The 22,381-nt window shown below is 44.5% G+C and overlaps 1 long non-coding RNA gene across 7 annotated transcripts in view; it reads right to left on the reverse strand.

The window, feature by feature from the left end:
• The window catches only part of LOC129196088 (uncharacterized), a 95,977-nt gene extending 78,450 nt beyond the window's left edge, over positions 1–17,527 (reverse strand). For all 7 annotated transcript variants that reach the window (XR_008574047.1, XR_008574046.1, XR_008574045.1 and 4 more), the window contains exons 1-4: positions 17,449–17,527; positions 16,648–16,760; positions 12,507–12,613; positions 3,434–3,553 (exon numbers count right to left, since the gene is read on the reverse strand). This is a non-coding gene — a long non-coding RNA (uncharacterized LOC129196088). The remainder of the gene's footprint in view (positions 1–3,433; positions 3,554–12,506; positions 12,614–16,647; positions 16,761–17,448) is intronic.
• Positions 17,528–22,381: the final 4,854 nt, after the last annotated feature.

Raw genomic sequence — 22,381 nt, forward strand, 5'->3', positions numbered from 1 at the left:
CAAAAGGACTATTCAGTGCAATCCATGATCTGAAATAAAACAGATGCGTTGTGGAAGTTTGCAAACTCCCCGGCACAGAAGGTTGGCAGATCTCTGCTCCATAACTAGGACCCATCTTCTTGGCAGCATCGGGAGCCCTTCCGTAGTCCTGGTGCCAGTGGTACTGCTCATGCTGTTTAGACGAAGGACAGTCTGGAGGACAAAACACTTAGCTTGGCAGTTAACAGGGATGCTGAACTAAACCAAGGCTCAGAGGCCACCCGAGCTTTTAAACACTTCCACCAGTTTTGGCTGGTAAGGTTTCTTTTGCTTTTTCCGCTGTTCTGGCAAATTACCGAGCAGAATGGGAAAGCACATTGCAGCAAAACCTGTCAGCTGACTTGCTGGTAGTTTTACTCTCTGTAAAAAACCCGAGAGGTCGAGGTGCAAAGAACATACATAGAGGTCAGGTTTCAGAGACTGCAGCGTGGCATGAAGCGATTTTGAAGATCTAGTAGAAGAGAATGCAGTAAATCAGGTATAAGACCAAGGATTGATTTGAACAAGGTCAGCTTTCTATCTGGAAAGCATAAGGGAAGATTCAAATGCTTTAACTGGGGGGGGGGGGGGGAGAAATCCTAGTTTGAAATGAATTTCGTACACAATTTAAGACCAATCCAAAATGCTTTTGTTCATAGTTGGTATTTCAGGAATGAGCACAACCAAAGGCACCTGGTCTGGTTTTACGGACTGAAACGCTTTTGGAAAGGAATCAGATATGATTTGGACAAAAACAATGGAGGCCCAGACACAGAGGCTGCCCTGGGAGAGTATACCAGCTGTCTGCTCAGTTTCAAACCTCTAATCATGTTCTTGGAGAGAAAGCAAGGGGACCTGTTAGGGGTTGCTGAGCTCTGTGCTCGGGGCCAGGTCCAGACGGTGGAGCCAGCGAGCATGAGTCCTCCCCACGCAGAGGCTGCTCCATCGCCTCGGACTTAAAATTCTGGCACCAGGACAACGGCAAACGAGATTGAGTCCCTGAACAGACACCAAGAGCTGGGAATGAGGCAGAGGGATTAAAAACAGAAGCACGAGCAAAGATGAAATACTGGAACTCAGGAGAACAGCGGGAGGAAGCTTGGCAGTGCCCAGATAGGCAAAGCACCTGCTGGCATCGAACGGAGAGCACTGCAGTAGTAGGCGATGGGTCCCACCGTCAGCCAGCATAAATCAGCCCTGATTCTCGCTGGCAGCCTGGCTGTGCTCAGGCACAACAGTTTTACGGCCCCGCTCCAGTGCTGATGGCTTGATCCCACAAACAGAGGCAGTGCGCTGCCTGCATTAATGCGATGTGCGAGATGGATAGCAGAGGAATCCAGCCTAGTGGTAATGAGAGCGCTGCCTCAAAGCAAAATAAATCCTTGGAAAGAAATGTAGAAAACTACTACTGCGCCCTTCCTCAGCTCTTTAATTCCTCACCCCTGCGTGCAAACTACCCAGCAGCATTCAACAGCTGGCAGATTGCAACGCCTCTTCTCTGCGAATCATTTCATGGGAACCTGGTATTCTCCTTTTCAATTTACGCAGGCCACGCGTTGTCTCACGGTGATGAGCGGACACCACATCTTGGCTTGCATTTATCCTAACACGGTGCAGGCAATTAACTGAGACCCCTTGTTAAGAGCATAGTCGTCTTGGGCTCCCCAGCAGATCAGCAGCATCTCCAAAAATGATTCAGCCCGCCCCATCGACTCTGACGGCTTTGTGCAACTAACTTAGGCACTGGTGTTAAACACCAAAGAGTAGGTTGGGTGAATTAACCCGGGCTTGTGCACGTGTGGTTCTGGTCGGTATACAGGGCCTCTTGTTGCTGCCACTGAGTAGTAAAATGCCAAACATGGCTCATACCAATTCCACCTCTCACTAATGTGTTTTGTCAGCTCATCATAATCTTAAAAGAAGCCTTTAAGTGCTGGGAGGCATCCTGGTTTCTAATTAGGCTCAGTCAGATTTTGTGGCCTCATATGCCTATTCAGTCAAGTTAACCTGGCTCACGCTGCTGCTAGCTTCAAACATATGTACTTGAAATCAGTTTTTCCACTCAGAAAAAGATAACGTCTACGGTTTCCTCCCCTCAGATAAGCTTAAGAGGAAAAGAAAATGAAGTAATGTCCCTGCCACCCAATATACATCTGGTTCTGTATCCCATCCCCATTCCAGCTCCCAAACCAGGACACCCCATACAGAGATCTGGCATCTTTCTCTGCTGCAGCACATTTAAAAGCCTGCACAGCAGTGCCCTGAATCCATCCCCTTTCTGCTACGCCCTCGGCTCTCCCCGCCATCAGCAGGAGAGATGGACGCTTTCCAATCTGCCTGAAGTCTGACTCGCCTTTTGCACCCATTTATTTCTCTCCTCTCACCCAAAGGTGCGCAGGGAAGCACAGGACTGACCCAGGCAGCCCAGCCACGTGTTTAATGTTAGAACCAGTCTTCGACCAAGGGAGTTTGCACGTACAGTACAAGAGAATGAGAATTGCTCTAGTGCACTTACATTATTAAAATGCTATGCACCTAAAAAGTTTTCAGTCTCAAAGTAAGCCACAAATGTGAAGCATGAATGGGTTACACTGGCACCTGGTCTTCCCAGCAGCTGAATATGCATACACCACGCTGAAGTTCACTCAAGGAATGATCAAAGCACCAGGAAGCCGTCCTAAAACTGAGTTCTGGTTATGGGAACTGTAAGAACTTAAACTTCTAAGCAGGCGAATCAAATCCTGACCGCCAGATTAGGGAATAACTTCTCCTGAAGCCACCCAAGATACAGGTTTGCACCAGCTGCAGATCTGGTCCTATCTGAAACTCTTTCAAAGAAAGCAAATTGCATTCAATTTCTTAGGAACTGCCCCAGATCTTAGCTGCACATTACTGGCAACCAAAACCAGCAATCAAAGCACAGGATACTTCAAGGGGTGAATTAGAGAGCAAAAGAATTCATGGATTTCTAAGCCATCATAAAAGATTTTGATAAGCTGCTGTTCATTACCATTATTATTATTCGTATTTTCAGAGATGTCATGGTGTTCTCAGCACATTGCGAACAACAAGCCAGAATTCACAGACTTTTCCAAGCAAACTACCTAGTTGGGTTAATACAAAAACCCAAAGGCCATCCAAAAAAGCAGAAACTTCAAAGCTGACTCAATCAGCCTCATTACAAAGCACTTCCTGAAACTTCTTTTCATCAACCATTTCCTTACTATAAAACATTTGATCTAGTACCATTTTTTAAATCGTTTAAAGCCTTACAACTGTGTAATTCCTTTCTGATACAAGTGAATTTCAACTGTGGCATTTTTATCCTCTTTAAATCCATATGCGGGGTCTGACTGAGTTATCATGGCTGCTACTCACAGGACTCTGACAGTGACTCCAGGGAAAAGGTACTGACCTGTCATGGGGGTGATACGTGTAATGCACTCGTGTTCCCTTTGAATACAACTTGAACCTCATCTCAGCAATCTTTCCTTTGCGATGGCATTCCCTTCTCATCCAGCTGCCAAAAGGAGATCTGAAATGAACATAATTATCATCCATCAGTTATGGCTTTTTTTTCTTTTTCCCCTGCTCAGCATCCAAAAACATATCTTAGATAAACAAACAACACAAAACACTTGGCCTGAATGAAATCCTGGCTCCAAACAAACCTGGATAAGAAATTTGTGGTTGGGATCTGTCATATTAAATCTAGTGAAGTATATTCATTTCAGATGTGTCCATCACTACGATATCTGGACCCCAAACCATTTGCTGGGTTGGGTAATGTCTTTTGGCATGTTTTGGGATGCGGCCCAGGGGTATGTCTGCACCCTGGGGTCGGGGACACTCCAGCTGTGCCTGAGGGCGCTAATCCAGACCCAGAAACACTGAGCAGCAGAGAGGAAGATGCACTCGGGTTGGTTCTACATCAGCAGTCTAGCTATCAGGATCAGAGCATCTCTGTGACCAATGAAGTCAGGGCTAGCTTTGGGATCTCTTTCTCCTCATGGACATGCCCTTAGGCCTGGACACATCTCACTTACCGTTAGGGACCTGCCTGAGGTACCTCAGGTGAGGGACATCCCCAGGGCACTCATGCAATCCACAGTGAGAGGGGTACCTTTGGAGATGTCGATCTCTCACCATTAGCTACAATGTCTTAGGGCAATTCAAGCCAAATGGTCTAAGCCAGCCAGCACCTCAGACCCAGCTCTTCCTTCGCGCTCGGTTATCCTGGCTGCTGTCTGGCTCACACCCAAAGATGCAGCACCTTGGGAAGCCTGCATCACAACCCAGGCTTTCCAAACAACATTATCTGCAAAGCTGTAAGGGCACATCTTCACTTCTCATACAGCACATCTTTCCTTCCCACTGACTTTCCATCTCTGCTCTAACATCCAGGAAAAGCAAGGGATTTGCTGCGGCATGTGGGACTTGAGGGCAAGACACATTGCTAAAATCAAAGAGGGTGAGAGGCTGCAGAGCTCTGAATGGGCTGCCTTGTCTTCGCAGTTTCCACCGAGCTCAAATTTTGCCTAGAAGGGATTAATTAACATTGGACAACCCCACAGCAATTCCTCATCAGCTCTGGAGCAGAGGAGCCCGTCACTATGGTGATACAACATTCAAGGGCTGGGTCCAAAACGTTTTTCTGGCAGGAAGACGCATGCACCAGGCCAGAATCCGAGATCCCGGGTGAGCTGGTTGTAACTCCGGTGGAGATACTCCAGGCTTACCCTGGTGTCACTGAGATCAGCCCTGGCCTGCGGCCTTTGAGGAGAGCTCCATCCTGTTGTGCAGATGGTTCGCCTTCTAATTTGGAGGGGCTGAATGACTTTTCAAACCTTTGATTCCTGACTGATGTATTCACTTCAGGAGACACAAAAGTACAAAATCTCAGCATGGAGTGACTCCCGTGCTTTCTTTTTCTTTCCTTCCCACCCACCCCCACCCCTTGTCTTTTCTTCTCTTTTCTTCTCTCCCTGGACAGTTTTATAATTTTGGCGTGCGGCCAGAACGTCTGTCCTTATTAGCTTGGGCTGGCTGTGAAACACCTGCAGCCCATTATAGCAGGAGGGTGAAAAAAAATCAGTTGTCATAGGTAAAGTAATGACCACTTGTTTCTTTGCGTTAACATGCTAAAAGGACAGTTGAGAGGGGAAGCGAAAAATGACATAGCTTTACCATCACACCTGCCATTGACTGGACTCAACTGTAGACATTGGGTCGTATTTTTATCTGGTGACTCCCATACATCGTTGTCACTTCACACCAGCGAGGGTTCCAGTTTATTCAGTATGACATACACTTGCTGCATATGAATAATATCTCGTGCACCTTTTTCTTTTTTTTTTTTTCCGATTTATGTCTTTATTACGAACTGAATAGGCACTAGGAAGAAACTTCCCCCTGGGCAGGTTATAACTAGGTTGCCTACTGGCATATCCCTCTAGAATCCCAGCTGGTACTGGCTGCAAACATTGCCAGATCCAGCAGAGCCTCCGTAACGGCAAGGCAAAAGGGCTACAGGACGGGACGGACACTTTCGAGTCCCACGGGCCACTGCCTCAGCCAGAAGAAGGGCTGCACATCCAAAAGACTGGACAGGGTATAGGCAGCGATGCCGAAGTGATACTCAGGGTATCACTGGAGCTCTTGGCTCCGGAGCCGTGCAAAACCTTTTATAATAAACACACGATCTAGGTACACGGCGACACTGGCGAGCCCAGTGAGAGGCAATATTTGCTTTCCCAACTCCCAGCCTACAGAACTCCCATCTTACCTCAAAGACCAGCTAATTGTACTTTTGCAGGACTACCCATCTGCAGGTGAGCCCTACTTATGATTACAAAATCCTACTTCAAAAGATGTATTTGTACACAAAGACGCCTATTACTCAGAAGAGGTGCTTGGTGCCTGCTAAGCTGTTGACAGTAAAGAGATCAAGACGTCCTTCAGATCCCCTGCTGTTTAGTAGTGCCACAACCAAAACATACCTGGACTGAAGGAAAGGCCACAATCAGACCTCCTGGTGTATATGTCTCACTGAAGGTGTACGTATCGTCGTAGGGGATGCCAGAGAGAGAGGATCTGGGAGGACAGCTAGAGGTCTAAATAATTTATTATGCTCTTGAACTATGACAACAAAGTAGGTAGCTTAAATGCAGTTCCAAGAGTTTTGCTACTGAAAGCAGACTCGCTCTCTAAGGACTAGATGGTATTTCAATCCCAACAGCCCATTCTGTGAAAATGCCACAGTCGGGACGTCAACAGACCCAGAGTTCCTTCCAAAACTTTGCTGTGTTTTAATCAAACTTACTTGTCTAGCTGCAAGGCAGTTGCGACATTTACCCCAGCAGCTGACGTTTTTAGTTCTCCATCAAGTGGAGTGCAGCCATTTAGAAAAAAAAACAAAAAAGGAAAAGAAAAACTTGGCATCACAAGGGACTCTGCCAAATATTCCCACTGCTGTCCTGGAGCATGGAAACACAAGTCTGCTGTTGCACACAGGTCTGACTATTTGCATTTTTAATAATTCAAGAGTTTAATTAGTATCATGGCCTTAATCAGAGGCTGAAAATACAGCTGAAGTCATCAGAGCTTAATTAGTTTTAAAAAAAAAAAAATCTGCAGTCTGAAAATGTCTCTACTAACACGAAGGTCTGTCCTTAGCCTGATGCTTTGGGGTTCAGCTGAGCTTTTACCTGTTGCTTCTGATTTCCTGTGCCAGCACACTCCAGAGTAATTCAAAATCCCCAAACAATACCGAGGCAAATCAGTGGGCTCCCCTGTTGTTCTGGTGTTGGCTGGGATAGTTCATTTTCTTCAGAGTAGCTAGTCTGGGGCTACCTTTTGGATTTGTGCTGAAAACAGTGTTGATAACACAGAGCTGGTTTTGTTACTGCTGAGCAGTGCTTACACAGAGCCAAGGGCTTTGCTGCTTCTCACCCCACCCCACCAGCGAGTGGGCTGGGGGTGCACAAGGAGTTGGGAGGGGACACAGCCGGGACAGCTGACCCCAACTGCCCAAAAGGGATATTCCATACCATATGGCATCATGCTCAGCATATAAAGCTGGGGGACGAACTAGGAAGGGGGGGGACATTTGGCGTGATGGCGTTTGTCTTCCCAAGTCACTGTTACATGTGATGCAGCCCTGCTTTCCTGGGGATGGCTGAACACCTGCCTGCCATGGGAAGTGGGGAATGAATTCCTTGGTTTGCTTTGCTTGTGAGTCCCACTTTTGCTTTACCTGTTCAACTGTCTTTGTCTTAACTCAGGATTTTACCCTTCCGATTCTCTCCCCCATCCCACCGGGGGAAAGTGAGTGAGTGGCTGCGTGGGACTTAGTTGCCAGCTGGGGTTAAACCACAACACCTGTTTATTCCTATAAACTATTCTACAGCTTTCTTGAACTGGACTCAGAAAAAAACTGACCAGACTGAAAAGAACATCTTAAATCAATCCGAGTATATCCCACAAGCTGCATGTGAATTTCCCCTCTACAGGAAATACAACACTTTTAGAACATCAACAAGTACCACCGGATCTTCAGTCAAGTCATCAGGAATACAGTCCCAAGGGAAATAACTACGGCCAGAAAAAATCACCATTTAGTAGCTGGAAGGCAGAAGCTGCCCGATGTGGGAGCTAGTGCTGGTACCCTGCAGCCCAAGTTGGATGGTGAAGCTCAGGAGGTCTGGTGCCGCTTTGCTTCTTGAGTGCAAGGGATGGATGTGGTCTCCAGGGGAATTATCATCAACTTGGGCTGAGGGAATCTGAAGCCCTGGCAACAGCCATCCATTTACTCGCTGGACAGATTGATGGCATTGTACAGGACATCCTGGATGAACTTTTTTCAAACACTATGTGATTTAATGGTGGGACTCATCACCATCCAATGCTGTGGAGGCCAAATATATAAACAGGTTCAAAAATGGATTAGCAAAATTCATGGAAGATAGGTCAATCACAGACAATTAAATATGGTAATCCGGATGCAACTTCCACTTCAGGAAGCTAGTCGGTCTAATGCCCTTCCACCTCTGATTTACTTGCAAAAAGGAAGCCAGAAAAATTCTCCCTATGCCAAAACTGTCCCTTGGCTCCAAGCATTAGCTAGAATCACAATAAATTCTTTTTTTTTGCCAGGGGGAGGGGGATACATTTTCTTTCAGTAATGATATTACAGCATGCTATTTATTTCCCTCTGCAGCTCCTGAACCTCTATGTAACCTCCCATCTCCCTGTCCCCTTAGGAATATCAGAAATAAAGTAGTGAAACCTACTGGAAAGTGATAGCAATCACAGATACCACTAAATTCCATTTAGCAAGGAATTAGGAATCCAATCACTTATGCACATAGGAAAGGTTTGACTGGATCATACCGAAAAAACATTCTGTCTTTGAGAGTACTGGACCAGAGGAAGATTCTGGAAATGCAAGATGGAAAAAATATAAGTTGTTTTGTCCACAAGGAAAGTTTCTTGTAACCCCAGGACAGTTACTGTTTGATTTATTCCCTGACATATGCCTGTGCAGAGGCTAGTTTTATATATATAAAATACATACACACAGTGCATTTCATTCTGTAGTGTTAGTTATCCCCATCCCCTCTGAATCCTGCTAAACTCTTGCAAAATCTTGACCCAAAGAGCAGCTTATGGCACAGGTTATCTGCTCTCTGCTCCCCTGTCTTCTTACCTGCTGCAAGCATTTCTATCCATTGTCTGTTTTTGAAGATGTTTAGGGGGTTTGCTGGAGAGCAGAGGACAAGATGACAAATGAGCTAACACACAGCAATGGAATGTAAGTGAGTCTCAGCTATTTTTAATTAAGAAGCGATGACAGCTGACTAAATTCCCTGACACTGCAGTTAAAGGCTCCCTGACCCAGACATTATTGGACACACTCCTAAGACCAATATATATTGGTCCCGACGGTGCTTCTATTATTGTCCCCGCCGTCTCGACAGATGCAGGACTAACAAAATCTATGTCTATTATCAGCATGCAAATAGTGAGATAAACGTGTGAATGCTTATGAGCAGGAGGAGGCAGCAGGTGAGAGGAGGACAACGAAGGTCATTTTCAAGGGAGTGCTGAAAGTGCCGACGTTTGGTTCCAATAAATGTTCAAAAGGTTTGGACAAATTTAACTGTCATTTTCATTTTCGGTTGGTTAAACCAATGATAGATTGACCATGAGAAAGGCAGACAGACAGAAAGAACATTTCCTGCTGTAAGGCAGATAAAATATAAGAGGCAAAGCAGTATGGTGCCTTGAACTGGCTTTTCTCAGCTCACAGATCACAGGGAAGGCTCAACTGAGAAAGCTTGTCTCCTAATTCCCAGACCAGAGAGCCCAGCAACCTGACGACGTGATGTGGATTTTGAAGGATAGGGATTCACCTGGCTCATCTCTCTCTTTAGCAGAGACGAGAATACAGTCAAGGTGTCCACCTCCCACTGTCACAACAAACTGGCAAGAAGCTGACTGTTTCAACAACGGTCTGTCTCAGAGAGATGTCAAGAGGAAGATGCCAACTACAAAACAGACAATACAAAACTCACTTTTGTTCTCAGGGCTTGCACAGAAATGAATCCAGCAGCGGATCCCTTTACCTTAAGCTCAGTAGTTGGTTTTAGTGGGACGGACGCAGAAAAGATACCCTTCTACCCTTTCCAAAGGATCATGGAGAAAAGAAGTAAACCCGCACATGCGGCAAAGTCACACAAATCACGTACAAACTTGGCGTGAGCGAGACAAATACATTAAGGAACATCACCAGGAACGTTCCAGCATGGTTGCATGGTGGGAGGGGGAAAGAGTTGCTTTCTGCTGTTGCTAAGACCGTTCCCCACCCTTGCTCTCTCCCAGCCCAATCCACGGGCTTTCTCCTCTCATTGGCTCACCAGCTGCATCGAACGATCGTGACAGGTTTTCCTCCTCCTCGCCCCATTGGCTTCTGCCCATGGCCTATTATCAGGGGAGAGCAAATCAGACACGTAATCAATAGTTCGTGAGAAGGAACAGGGCTGCGCGATGCCACATTTGCATTAAATCTCTTGCTGCCTATGTCTCTGCGTTCAGATAAGCACGGATTAGCCGTATCGGCCATGCTCGCAGAGGTGAGCGTAGATGGCAGACTGATAGCAAAGCAGCGCTGCAGCGAGCCGTCAGCGAAAGGCAGTCGCTGCGCGCTCTAGTCCTGGACTTCAGGCCAGGCTCTACCTGACGAGAAGCTCAGATCCTGACCTTGCAGGCAAACCGGCACGATTCAAGGACCGTCAGCATCCTGCCTGAGCACAGATGCACAGAGCAAACTTCCTTTCTGGTAGCCTGTCTGAATTAGTGTCCCCAGTTTGGGTACTCAATAGGGCGGCCAGCTCTGAAAATAAGGAAAAGGTGTATAGCAGGGGAGAAGTCTTCTTTCCTCCAGCACCGTGATGCTCGCTCCAGCAAGCTTTTGGAAAATCGGTTGGTCTGAAGGCATCTAGGGCAGGCAGAGAGCACGGAAACACTCCGCAAGGCCAGAGAAAGTTTCCCTGGCTTGAACCAGGATGGCCGATAACAGTCAGCTACCACAACAGTGCTGCTTGGTCACTGCCAGCCTTCAGAAATTCGGGAACAGCGGTTCCTTCATCTTGCAGCATCCCTGCCAGCTTGGCTCTCCCCACCCCGCCAAAACCCCATTACTGGGCAGCAGCAGCAGGACAGCTGCCTGGTCCTACCACAGACCAGGTCAAGGCAGATGCAGAGAAGAGGCACGTTGAGTTGGAACAGGTTTCCAACTACAAGCAAAATGGGCTTGAATTGACACCGTGCATCAAAGAAACACCAACCCAAAACAAGTAGGTGTTGCCAATGGCTTTAAAACCAACTGTGAAGTAAAACTTACTTATCGGTGGTGGAGACCTTGGATACCAGGGCATCAAGTGCAGGACCAAGTCACGTGTGATTACTGAACTGGCCCCAGGCCTTAAAGCTTTGCAGTTTAACTTGCCCAAGTAAGGCAGCTGATGAAATATCCCCAGGCACATTGGGACACCGGTGAAATAGCAACCCTTTGGCTATTTTCTTTCACCACACAGGTGAGTCAGCATCCGGACAACGGAAGAAAAACTGGTGTTTCCTTTTCTGTTCAGGACTGCAAGTGTCTGGCAGCAGCAGGAGCTCAGTCCAGTTTCTCGCCTGTTCCTAGCAGACATGTATACAGACTACAAGAGGTCAATGAACCCAGCAAAGCCATCCACTGCGGCTGGATGCACATACATTGGATGTACGCTGTTCCCTAAATACTACATCTTCCTAGCCTGGACAGTCCACTTCCTCCCTGTCTTTTACGTTAAACACAGGTTCAGTTAGGAAGAGCTGTAACTTAAACTGTTGTAAAACAATACGATGATGAGGCAAGACACAGGAAAATTTTCTATGGAAATTTCCACGAGCAATCTATTTGTTCATTTCAGGGCTGGGGGTGGTTGGACACAAAACACTGGGTCAGTTAAAAAAAGTCCTAAGTATCTGACCCGAATAAATCCATTTTTATGAAATCCATGGGCTTGGTTTTTTCAATATAAGATGGAACTTCAAGTGTAAAGGAGGAGAAAGTGAAGAAAAGAGCGTGCATAAAGATCAGGTTCAAATCCCTGCTTGGCCTTACTCAGTAAGGACTTTGAATTAGGCCTACAGTTACTTAAATGGCTTCACGTATTTTGGGATCTCTCTCCAGTTTGTATGATCTAAGTTTCATCCTGAGGCAGAACAGGAAGAGTGTTCTGAGCTCTCAAAATTGTTCATGACTTTGGACAAATACATTATACTCAGCTTCAAAACAAATCTGTTCTCTTTTTGATCTTATGTAATAGTCTAGATGTCTGTGTTTTGATTCCTCCCAATTGTGCACTCAAACTGGTACAGAGCTCCATGAAAGAAAATTAATGGGCTGGAAGGAAACCTGTACTTTTTTTTTACTTTTTTTTTTTTAAAATATCTCTAAACCATGTGCCTCTTTTCCAGTTACCTTTACAGAGAAGAAAAGCATGAAATTTAGCAACAACCAAGATGATAAAAATGAACTCAAATAAGAACTCCTATCATGAGTTAAGCCTGCTTCAGCCACTCAAGAAGATAGAGCCTATGAACAAAGCTTTTTTGATCAATAAAAGCCTTTTAAATAAAATGAAAGCTCTTTCAGACTAATTCAAGAAGCAACCTACAATGGAAAAGATTCGGTCCCTGACGGCCTGGGATCAAACTTGTTTTCTCCTTACCGTTAGTGCCTACACAACAACATTTATCTGGACCTATTAGATTTGCTGTAGATGGAAAAATAATTAGATTCTTACCACGAACATGTAGGAAATTTCCAACACAAAGGCAGGGCTGGTATGTTATAACCTATGCTGCTACGACTATCATGGTGGTGAGTTCCCTTCTGACTGCTCACTCCACCACCTAGGGAGGAAGGTGTGCTCCCTTACCTGGCAATACGGTCGGTCCCGAATGACCACGTTGTACCTGTCCTCAGCGAGAAATGCAAAGAGCATGGGTGTGCACTTCTTCACCTCCAACACTTAGCAGGCACCACCTGCGGTAACAGGAAGAAGAAATACATGAATATAAGGAATAATATGAGGGATGACCTGACAGGAAACCCCAAGCAAGGGAAAAATTGTGTCCACAGCTCTGTTTCCCCACCCCAATTCTGCTTATCACGATGTATCTGCTTCTGGTCCAAGGCTTGGACCTCAGGGCTTCCAGGCTGCCATTCACCACCTGCCTGGCACAGCTGATAGAGAACAAGGAGCCAAGAAACCTGAGAGCCAGTTCTGAGCCAACAGCCTGTGTTCCCAGATTCAGTGTTGTTTTCAGATTTCCAGTTTGAAAGATTTTCATAATCCCCCATGTATTTCTTTTCAGAGCTGTCTTGCCTTAAAAATTACTGAAATGTCAGTCGTCTTGTCGTTTTTGTTACAGAGAGGAAATTATTTTCCATATGCGTTTCAGAATTTTTCACAAGAAAAAAATTCAAGGATACAGCCATCCTTACTTAGCACATTGTATAACTGTCCATGAAGGGATTTGATTTCTGTCTATCTGCTTCTGGTTTGTTTCCCAGCTTAATTTCATTAATACCATTTCTCAAGAAGTTCATATCATTAATAAAGCCAAACCACAGGAATACATCTCATAACTGCTCTATTTCTCTGATGCAAAAGGCTAGTAAAAGGTCTCCAAACTTCAATTTTGTCTTTAAATAGTTCCATGCAAGGTAACTCAATGTTACTAGTCCCATTTTGCTATTAAACCGAGGCACAGAAGAATGCTAAGAAATGTCCCAGGCCATAAAATAAGTAGAAAAAGACAACCAAACTCTGAGTCCTGATCCACAGCCTCTTGCTCTCTCCCAGTGGACAACATTCTTTCCTATGATTACTAAAAATATTGGGGTCTTCTGTGAATCAGACTGGGATGCTAATTTTTGAGGTGAAATGACCAAACCAGCATGGGAAATCGTGTAAGTGAATAGAATACTCTCAACTTCCTGAACTCTTGTACAATAAACAGCTTAACAACTCATTTCCCACAGACACACCTGTCTTTTAGCAGCAGATAAGAAATGACACATGTACGTACACAGCCATATTTTCTTTTCTTCCTAGCTGCAGACACGCATATATATCCATATATGCAGAAACATAAAATACATGCATATATATGTATATATCAAAGTTATTAAAATTAGGAGGAGCTTTGATGTTGGATTTGGCACGGTCTGAAAAAATGCTAATTACACCACAGCACAGCTGTGGGAATGAACTGCCTGCTCTGTGCACAGCACTTCAGGCACATAAAATGCAAAGACCTATTTGGATGAGAGCACAGAGCCAAGACGCTTCCCTCCAGATGCTTCTTCCCACCCATCGCACCTATCACCTGCCCACCAAAATGAACTTCCCACATCTCCATTAGTTAAACATTGACCCCTTTTCCTGAGCATGTGCCACCCCACAATACTCGCTCAATATCACCACAACACCTGGCTACCTAACGATTACATTTTTTGTAATTGAAGTGCAGACATATCTAAATACACCAGGATGAGATGGCTGGATGCCTTTGGTACTAACGCCAGTGCTCTTATGAATGCTGACTCTTAAAGCAAAACAAGTAAAAAAGAGTAAGTAAACTAACAAGTTTCTAGACTCATTTGTTTAAAATGATAGATTGACAAACATAGTAATTTTTTTAATTTTTTTTTTTTTTTTTTTTTTACAAACAGCTTTTTATAACTCATAACCCAAAATAAGCCCTGACCCAGCTGCGGTGCCATGTTAAACAGTAATTACTCTATATAAGGCTGACCAAATGGGAATATTTGTGGGCCAGCGGAATGAAATTATTTTAGGACTTACACAAACTTTCTCTGGGAGTGGTGAGACTAGCTGTGGGTAATGTGGCATACTTAAGAAACAAGCGGACACAGGAGGGTTTTTTTTCTTCTTCTTCCAAGCTTCCATTAAAACTCACTAGGTGACATTAAATGACTTTCCCAAATTTCTGCTCAAGGGAAAAGGAAAAAAAAAAAAAAGAAGTAGAAGTGAGATTTGTTTACCTCTCTATAAAAGAGGCTTCACTATGTCACTGTACATGTTTGGAGATTCTCCCTCAACCTGGCTACCCGTCATGCCCGCTACACCACACCCAAACACATGGCAGAGCATAAGTAAGCAAAGGTGCAAAGCAAGACCCTTCTAATATTTCATTATGCCGGGGTGGGGAAAGGTAAAAAAACCAATCAAGCCTCATCTGCAGCTCTTACTTACCATTCAGGTTGCTTCACCATGAGCTACTGTGCAACATCAGCCACCGAAATGTCCATCATCAGGCACTGAAGCGCCTCTCTTCCAACCCAGCCCACATTACACAGATGGTTCCCTGCCGCCTCGCTGCCACAAAGCCAAACCCTCCGTGGAGACCGGCCTCGTGGCAAGTGGGACCTTTTTGCTTGACCTTTGCTTGCAATGATGCTAAACTACAGCGATACGCATCGCAGAGTAATTTTTCATCCTGTTTACACGAAGGATGCGCTCGCACTCCTGATCTTTCGGCAATGCTTGGGCCCGCTGAATCTGTTCGGCCGAGGCTAAGGGAGGAAGAGCCCATAAATCCAAACTCCCCCATCCTCTCAAAAATTCAGTTCATCAAAACTGAATCAAAGTGCCTGATTTTGAAGCAGGTGAGGCAGCACAGCCTGCAGAGAAAGGAACGAAAGTCCTGTAACCTGAGGCACGTCCTGCCTTGTAGGAGGGTGGAGATCTCGGTGGGGAATCCTAGAAGAAGAGGCTGACAGAACTTTCAGAGTGGCGATGCTCAGTTCAATAAAACTGCAAAAATTAGTGGCATGCCATTCTGGTGCAAGTGGCAGTTTTCCAGTTTCCAAAATATCCCTCCTCCTTATGTCATGGTAAAACAGAGCAAAAATGGAAAGTGGTTTAGCAAGTAGGAACATTGCAATTCAAAATAGAATCAGAGAGGATTAAAGCAAATATCCAGACTGTTCTAACCTGTGTTTACGGCCCAAATACTGTACCAATTCCTGTTATTTTCAGGGGTTTCTTCCTGTGTTGTAACGTTCTCCCTGGGATTAAACTTGGCCCATGCAACATATGACTCATTTGACTACAAGTCCCTGGGCATGTGCTGCAGGTTTTGCAGATGCTTATCCCTGACAACCCATCGTACAGCCTCAGAGCCCAGTGCAGCACATCACACGCGGGTTTTTGCTGGAGGGGTAGGAAGAAAACGACAGCATCTGCCTAACACTAAATTTTCATCCTTAATTAAGGACTTCAAAAATAAGTCCATCTTCTGAGCAGGATGGTGGGTGGAAAATCAAATAAAGCTAGTTTTTAATGATCTCAGTGAAACTCAAGTCCATTTTCTAGTTAATATGTACCCTTGCACCCAGGAATTTCAAGTTAAAAATTCGTTGCTATGGAACTCATGTTATCTGCAGCACCAAGCACTGACAATGGCCAAACTAATCCCGGGTAGGATCCACTGCCTTCAGTGATGTAAAACAGACTCACTGTTTTCAGGTTTGCTTTTCATTCTACCTGACTTTCTGCATTCCAGAAGATAACTTATTTTTCTGCCTGTCTCTGATTAGTTCTTTGAATTACCTCCACGTACACGATTATACCACACTGAGTCCACCCTGCCCTTCTTTGTTCTCTTTCAATGACCCACACAAGGGCCAGTACCGTACTCATACTCACTTAGAGGCACAGGAATGCCTGTACAGTGTTAAATTTGCAGGTGAGATCAATTTTAGCTGCAACAAATCACGAGATATAGCAGGAGGTAATTCAAAGAATAAAAATTCACAGAAAGAGAGGAAGGAAGAAAGAGAAAAAAGATAACTATGCAGAAACAACGGATTTGTGTAATACGCCGCAGCCTTATAGTACCTTTGTACGACTGTTGTACAAATGCAGCAATGGGCTATATGGTTTCTGAGCTTTTAATTAGCAGCTCAGGTCACAATTGGTAAGGCTCTTCCAATAGAAAGGAGCAAAAAGCTAATCACTTCAGTTGACTGGATGCTGAACGTCTCACCTATAAACAGCCCCTCCTCAGGCTGTTTGCCAGCGGGAAGGAGGAACCACGAATTGGGACAGCAGCTTCTGTTGTGCGGTTCACAGAAGGGACTTCACCAGTATTGGTAGATCCTGAAAAGAGAAGGAAATTCACACTCAATAGTGGAATTAGACATGATCTCCACATTTTCTGAGCCATTGACTGCTGGAGAGCCCGGCTCTGTTCACATGCTGAAAGTTTGATGTATGCCTAAAACGAGAGTGAGTCTAGGCCTGGAGAATTCAGGTATCTCAGTTCATCGGTAAGCGCATGAGAGTCCAGCTGACCGCCGAGGACGTGCCTGTCAGTACCAGTTAATCAAGAGCCAGAGCCCCTCGCTGAAACATCGCCTGAGGTCAGAGCGGGCTGTGCCGCCTTCTCCAGTGTTTGTCTGCTGAAATCAGCAGAGTCACATTGGCAGAAGGTAGGTAGCTCAAGGTACTTGTTGACCTTTAGGCATATACCTTACCCGTAGAGAAGCAGAGCTTCCTAACGCAGAAGCTGTGAGCCCTCAACTAAAGGCTCTGCTGACTCTCGGGAGAGTTGGACTCCTGCCTTCGGAGCCCTGATCCACCCTCTCGATGCTCCGCTGACTGAGGACAGCTCCATATTCACATTGCTGCTTTCGTTAGCTAAGACCGGACTCACATGAATATCATCCTTAGGCTCTTCTTCTTTAGATACATGAATCTGCAGCCTTCCCTTAAACACAATCAAGGTAAGCATGACACAGAAATTACAAGATAATTAAAGAGAATTATGGAAAACAAATATACGTACCCTTCGTTCCACTGGGTTGCTTTAAAACGTAATGCTGTGCTTTATTCCTTCCCTCTCAATCTGTCACCAACACTCGGCTACATGGGAGAAAACAAATTAAAATTAAACTCAAACATTATGTCTAGTTCATTACTAACACCTTCTGAACAGTGCTGAACCTTTTACACAGACACTTTGTGCTATAACCCCGAAGTATAGAGCCATTAAAGCCACAACTGATGGCAGTTACAGACCTGGGCTATATTCTGAATTAAAATATCAGAAACAAAATAGCAACAATACCAAAAATCTGAGTCCTGCAAAAGTTACTTATCTTCCCAAGCCCAAAATGTTCGTTGCAGTCTTTAAACCTGAGAGATGTGTGTGTGACAGATGGCTGCTCCTGCAGTACAAGTAACACACCGCCTTTGTACAAATATTGTATCGTGCAAATACTCGTCAGCTAATTTCTACAATAACTGTGGCAGGTAGGATCATTAACGCCGCCCCTAATTTTACCAGTAAGTAGGCTGAGACAGAAGGGTGGAGAGGATTGTCTAAAGTGAGTAAGTAAGTAACAATGAGAATTCCAAAGCATCCTCCCATCTTTGAGACCATGTAGGGTTTTTTTCAATTGGGAAAAAAAAAAACCAAACATCCTTGGCATAGTTTGACCCAGTGCCAACTGAAGTTTGAAGACTTAAACAAACAAACAAACAAAACATGGACTTCAGCTAGGTTCATAGCTAATGCAGCATTTATGTTACACTAAAAATGTGGCTTAGTTTAAGTATCCATTTTTAACTATCAACTGAAGTGAAAACATTAATTCATGCAAATCAATACTCCCTAAACAATAATTTTCCTCTAGAACATTTCTTCTTTTTTAACATAAACTCTTATCTAACATAACTCATTTAAAGTATTATATCTGCAGAGTTCAGCAATTAGCTCTGTAAATTGTTTTCCTTGAGTGTATGGAAGGTTACATTACACAGTGAAATATAAAGTGTATGCTATAGTGAATGAAAACCTCTCTTTGAACGATGATTATCTTTCAAAAAGGCTGGGATAAGGGCCAGATTACCAAAACGAATTCAAGCCAGCTATTAGCGTTCTACTTGTACATCCAAAGTCCCCTGTTATTTCACGCAAGTACCCACTTTCGGTGCATCTTCAGGGGTTTTCAAACGTGGTTGTTTATATCTAATACCCACAGACCATGTTCTCCTGAAAACACGGCCAGAAAAATCCAATCTGAGGAATAAACAAGTGAGCAAATAGGAAATGGGTGCAAAGAAAAGTACGGGAAGAGAGAAGGGATGGTACATAAAACAGCCAAAGGAAGGCAGGAGATGGCACGGAGGGTACTTCAGATGCTACTGAAAGTGAGAACAAGGATGGAGGGGCTACACCTCGTCTGTCCGCTACTCCCAAACAAACTCACGAGAGTCAGAGATTTGTACAAAAACAGCGTTTCGCATGGAGGTTGTAAAAGACTGCTGGGAGTCACCTCAGCCATCCTTCTACTCAAAACAGGGCTAACCTCAAAACTGAGTCTGGTGTTGTCCGCTTGAGCTCTGAAAATCCCTAAGAACAGGGATCCCACGGCCTCGCTGGGCACCTGCTCCAGTGCTGCACCACCCTCCCAGGTCTGGGTTTCCCCCTCCTTATATCCAGTCAGAATTTTCGTTGTTGCAGCTATGACAGAACATTTTTTTCTTCCCCCAGTTGTTTAAAAAAGGCTTCGTTCAGCTCTTCCTCTCAATCAGATGGTTCATAGGAGATGCCCACCACAACACCTTCCTCGTGGGCCTCCCCACTCTGATCCTGACCCACCAGCTCTCAGCACCCACCGCTGTTCCTCTGCACAAAACACAACCCCCTCTCCTTTTTTTCCTTGCACGTCTTTGTCAAAGAGCCGTATCTATCCATCACAACCCTCCAATCACGGGAACTATTCCACCGTGCCTGCCATTCCAGCCAACCTTGATTAAAGCCCTTAGTACTGAGGTACTAATTAAATAAAAGTACTGTTACACACGCTAGGTGAAGCGAGGCGCACAGATAAAATAAAGGGCAAATTGCCCAGCATCACACGTCAGCGACAGAGTTGTGGAGACAACACAGGAACCCAAACTCCTCATCTTACACGTTACCTTTTAGACTAAATACCCTTTGATGATGCCCTAGAGGGCAAAATGAGAAGGAAAGCTTCTCATGGAGAACAGTCGCATGGGGCCAGATGCCCAGCAGATCAAAATCGGTGAACTCCACCGCTTTCAATGCAGCTATGCCAATTTACATCAGTTGATGATGTGACCTATATAATGAAAACTAGCTTGAAGCAGCTAAGGAATATAACCTTGATTTATTCCAAATACATTATATTTAACGCTGTCACTTATCTTTTCATGCCAACATGCGAGCTCAGGAGACAGACACATTTGGATTCTCTCAGCTGGGAATCGTGTTCTTGCAACGCTCCTAGATGATGCACATACTGTCTCTATTTGTGTTCACCCTTTCAGATGGCATGGTGCCCACGAAACAAGCTGATTAGCACTTGCCCTGGGCTATCAAGGCAAGGCTATGGTATGTTTAGATCAGCAAACTGCATAACAATATAAATGTCATCTATTCTACAAGAAGCTTTGGCAGTATTTGCATCTTGTGCTTCGTTGCATGCATGTGCCAAAAAGAAACTCAAAGACTTGCAGAAGAAAGACAGGCATGGGATTCGCCAGCCCTCCCGGTTGCCAAAACACGCTGTACAGCAGTGGGTGCCTCATTAAAATCCCCAAGGACCATCTACCGGGTGTCAGATTGTATGTAATGTGAACACTACTGGTACATATATATATATATATAATATGTCTTTTTTTGTTCAGCCAGGCTCATAAGCAGAAAATGAACCACAAACTGTGTCTGGCACGGTTCAAGACATGATCTGTACGCTTGCCCAGAGAAGATGGCATCCAGCCTAAACAGAATAGCCCTGGGTGGTCACTAGCTGGTTGTGCAACATCTTTGCTGACGGGGCAGACTGTAGCAATACCTAGCAGACACAATGGATAATGGGCTAAGGACACCGAGTTTAGGACACTAGCTGGAGTGCACGCCAAGCCTCTAATGGCCTGGCACTCATTAGCGTTTGATTGTTACTGCAGACCTATATGACATGAAATGATGGTCTCACTCCAATTCCTGGTGAGCGAATGTCAGCACCATTATCACAGTAAGCATCCATCTTAGTGGCCTTACCAAAGAAGCCAAGGACTGAATGGGAAGAAAGGCTGATCTATGTCTCATTGTCAGCGGAGGGGACTTTCCAGGACAGAGCTGGGGCGAACTAGCAGGGTTCAGAATCGCTGCCTGCACAAGTCCTTCTTAATCCTTTAGCAGACGGGGCAGGATGCAGAAAGAGGAGATACAGTGCAGGAAAGATGTACCGAGAGAGAGAGAAAATGCTGTCGGGCAAAGGTAGGAAAGACAACTCTGCAGATAAGCAGAAAAACATCATGGCACGACATGCCGAGTGGCTAGCGGGATAACACACCCAGATCATCAGACACAGAAACCGCATTGGAAGTATGTAACTCAACAGGGCACTGTAAGCAAATTCAAGGAATGTTGACTAGATTTCAGAGGTTTTTCTCTGCAGTTTATGTTTTGTTCATAGACTAGGAACCAACGGCAGCGTTGAACCCCTCAACCTCTCGGTGTCAATTAAGCCAACAGCCGGAGGCAGAGCTCTCGGCACTCTGGAGTCTTCCAACAGCTCCCTCCTACAGCAAAGCCAAGAGCCTTCTGCGTAGTTTGCATAAAGTCACAACCAAATGCTTTATCCTGACTACTTATTAATGTCTACTATTTGCTTTATCGAAGTTTTATTTTCATGACAAACGTACAAACCACTTGAACTAACTGTGGTTCCAGCCGCTGTCTATGAGCGAGGCTTCCTCCTCTGAGATACTCCTTCGTTATTCTGTATAACCTCACTGCCTTTCTACTTCATTATGCAAGTCTTTGGTCAATGCTAGAACCATAGCACAGACAGGAAGACTACAGTGACTCTCCTAAGGAGATTATGCAAAGTGTTACGTAGCATTAAATTTCTATTTGAAAACAGAAGTTTTTTATTCTTAGATACGCTAACGAAAATCAGAAAAGATACTTCGTATTTCTAATATTGAAGTGAAGCCATTCACTTTTTGAGACTCCTTAGTCATGCCCTTCTGCTATTGCATATCCCTCATAAATTCATATTTACAATACTTTATGTTAACAACGTCTTTTATTTCTGAAAACAGAAATCGCTCTGAAATGCTTTTGTTTGGTTAGCAGTATCCAGATGCATTAAACTTCTATTACATAAGAGGATTTGTCCTTTATACTAAAGTTTTCAGGAGAGAGATATTTAAAAGATTATGAAATATGCTTGGGAGAAAAAAAAAAAAATGTTGGAACATATCCATCAATATTGCAGTATAAATTGTTGAAGCACCAGAATTACATGGTACAATTATCTTTCAGAATGTATAGCTACTAGCACTGATCTTCATGTTTAAGAGAAAAAATGGTTTAATACTTAGGAAATGAATGGTAATTAAGATGTTGGGAAAATTTCTATCATAACTGAATAATGAAACTAATGCACCTTGTGCATTTGTTTAAGAAGTCTCTGCTACTCTGACTGTATCAAGCATAAATGGCCTTTTATGTGATACACTTGCCCACACAAATCTTCATACAAAGTCTGATTCTTTCTGACTATGGACCACAGATCGGATTTGGGCTCTCACAGCAAGCAGTGCCATGCTGTATAGGAAATCCTAACAAAGTCAGCGGTACTTAAGACGAGCTAGACAACTGGAGCCTGGCTCCGAGAAAGCATTATGTAAAAGGACTCGGATTTCTCTCAAGGGCTTTGGTTTTTTTTAAGAAAAAAACA

This window comes from Grus americana, chromosome 24 (assembly GCF_028858705.1).
Source record: "Grus americana isolate bGruAme1 chromosome 24, bGruAme1.mat, whole genome shotgun sequence".
Classification (NCBI taxonomy): domain Eukaryota; kingdom Metazoa; phylum Chordata; class Aves; order Gruiformes; family Gruidae; genus Grus; species Grus americana.